The 2500-nt window shown below is 56.2% G+C and overlaps 1 long non-coding RNA gene across 2 annotated transcripts in view; it reads left to right on the top strand.

The window, feature by feature from the left end:
* The window catches only part of LOC125907736 (uncharacterized), a 77132-nt gene that overhangs the window by 51583 nt on the left and 23049 nt on the right, over positions 1-2500 (top strand). The window lies entirely within an intron of this gene.

The raw sequence follows: 2500 nt of genomic DNA, 5'->3' as shown, positions 1-2500 counted from the left end.
TCGGAATTAACCAGACAAATCATTCCACGAACTAAGAACGGCCATGCACCACTACCCTTAAGTTTGAGAAAGAGCTATCAATCTGTCTTACCTCAATAAGTTCGGACCTGGTAAGTTTTCCCGTGTTGAGTCAAATTAAGCCGCAAGCTCCACTTCTTTTTTTTTTTTTTTTTTTTTTTTTTTTTTTTTTTTAATACTTAAGGATTTATTTGCAGGATTAACTTAACGTTAAATCCCCACTCCTGCTCCTGGACCCGTTCCCTTCCGGGGCTTGGAACCAGGAGTATGTGTCACTTGTGACATCGCCTTTATTGGTTCTTATTTATTTCATTCCTTATTCTTTTTTCCTTACGGAATTAAAAACCCCCAACGCATTTTTTTATTTTTCTTCTGCGCCGTACCCTTTTGCTGTCCCATGCACTTCCTACCCCATAATCCTCCTTCTGAAAAGCACACCATTGATCCGGGCAGCCGCGATCCCAGACTGCGTCACGGAGACCACTTGCTGAACCGGGTGCGTTTCGCTGCTGGCTATGATGGCCACCTTCCCGTCCCTGTCGGCTACCCAGTTCCCATTGTTCCTGGGGACACTGTGCAGCTCCACCATCAAACAGACATCCGCCCGCTCCATCCGCATCGTGTTGAGCGCCAGGTCTTGGGCGCTCCTACTGCGATTGACGTTTATCTGTAGCACTTCCATTTCAGTTCGAGGGTTGTCCACCGCAGGCTGCGGCACCAATACGGTGGGCGCCGCCACACAGCATGCACTTGATCTCGTTGGTGCAACCCGACGCCTTGTGAGTTTGGTCGCCACACCGTAGACAACGCTTGGACCGATCCTCACCCGTGCACCTCGCGGCGATGTGTCCCCGCTCCAGACACCGGAAGCAGCGAGTCAGCTGACCCGATACTTTTGGGGCTTCATGTACCGAACAATACGTGTAGCCCAGCTCCAGTCGGCGATCTTTGACAAGTTCCGCTTCTGCTCGTGGGAGGCGCACGCGAGCCCGCTTCGTCATGTCTCGGCGCTCCCAAAGGTTCACGGTGGCCACCAATGACTGCTTTCCAAGAGTGGTCATGAGCGCCTTTTTGATCGCCTCCTCGTCGATCATGTTGTCGATTCCAGTCAGGACGACCTCAGCCATCTCTGTTTTGACGGTTACCGATCCACGTTCCCCGATGACCTCCTGGATGATGTCCTTCAGCGCCGCGCTATCGACGTCGCGGGACAAAGGCAGCAGGAGGTGGTCCCTCGGCGTTCTTCTGCCAACCCCAATTTGCCGCTGGAAATCGGCAATCCGCGGGTTGGTCCGTATCTTCACATACATTTCCTTGAAGGACACTCCTGGGGCGGGCACAACGACGATTTCATCCGGGCGTTTTCGTCGCGGACGCCGCTTCTCCTGCTGATAAATGCCCATCCGCTGCTGCTGCTGCTGCCCATTTTGCTGGTGCGGCCACTGCTGATGCTGCCGGTGTGCTGGCTGCCGCTGGGCTGACTGCTGGGGCAGATTCACTCCGTTCTGCTTATTCCCGCGCTGATTGCCGCGAACAACCTCCACCCACGTTCCTGCCTCGTCAGGTACCGCCGAGGATGCCGACTCCGTCACGCCCTGACGCTGAGCACGCACGCTCTGCTGCACCGTCGGCCATTGCTGCGCAGGTAGCCGCTGCTGCCGTTGTTGTTTCTGCTGCTGCTGACGCCACCTTTGGCGCTGTTGATCTTCCAGCTGTTGCCGCTGTTCCTGTCGTTGCTGGCTTTCCATCCTCCGAAGCAGCTCCTGCTCTCGCTGCAGTTCCTGCTGGCTCTCTAGCCGAGCTCCGCTGGTTCCACCAAGGGTTTGCGCTAGAAGAGCGTTGAACAGCTCCTTCTCCTTGCGAAGCTCTTCGCGGTGTTCCGCTTCGCGTACCCGAGCTTCTTCGCGCGCCTCTCTTACCTCCCTTTGCGCTTCCTTCAGCTGCTCGTTGGAGGTCTCCATTTGCAAGCGCAGCAACTGGATTTGCTCCTCCAACCGCTTGACAATGCCGACCATCGCCTCATTGTCAGCTTTTGCATCCGCCAGCATCCGACGCACTTCTCCGGTGGAAACCGGTGTTGAAGTCGCCGGTTTCGTCGCCGTTCCCGCCGATTTCACTCCTCCCGTCGCCATGGTCCTCGCTGGCACTCCTGCCGATGACGGTTCCTCGACGATGGTCCCGAGTTTTTTCTCGCTCCCCAGCTTCCTTATAACGACCGCAGGACGCTCATCGACCGATATGGTCCTTCCTCTCAGTTGCTTATCCATGGTGGCGGGTTGCTACCCCCCCGCCACCACGAATGTCCCCGGCGCTGTGATGCTATGAGAAGCGCACACACAGTGACACGGAACGCTACGCGCGAGCAACGGAGCGCCGCGCGCGGCAACAGCCGAGAAAGTTCCACTCGCTTGCGCACACACTCACACACACATACACACACGCGCGGGCAAAAAGGAAGCCACGCACGGCAACAGCCGAGAAA

This window comes from Anopheles coluzzii (assembly GCF_943734685.1).
Source record: "Anopheles coluzzii chromosome X unlocalized genomic scaffold, AcolN3 X_unloc_16, whole genome shotgun sequence".
Lineage (NCBI taxonomy): Eukaryota > Metazoa > Arthropoda > Insecta > Diptera > Culicidae > Anopheles > Anopheles coluzzii.
This window is presented reverse-complemented; position numbering and strand designations above follow the sequence as displayed.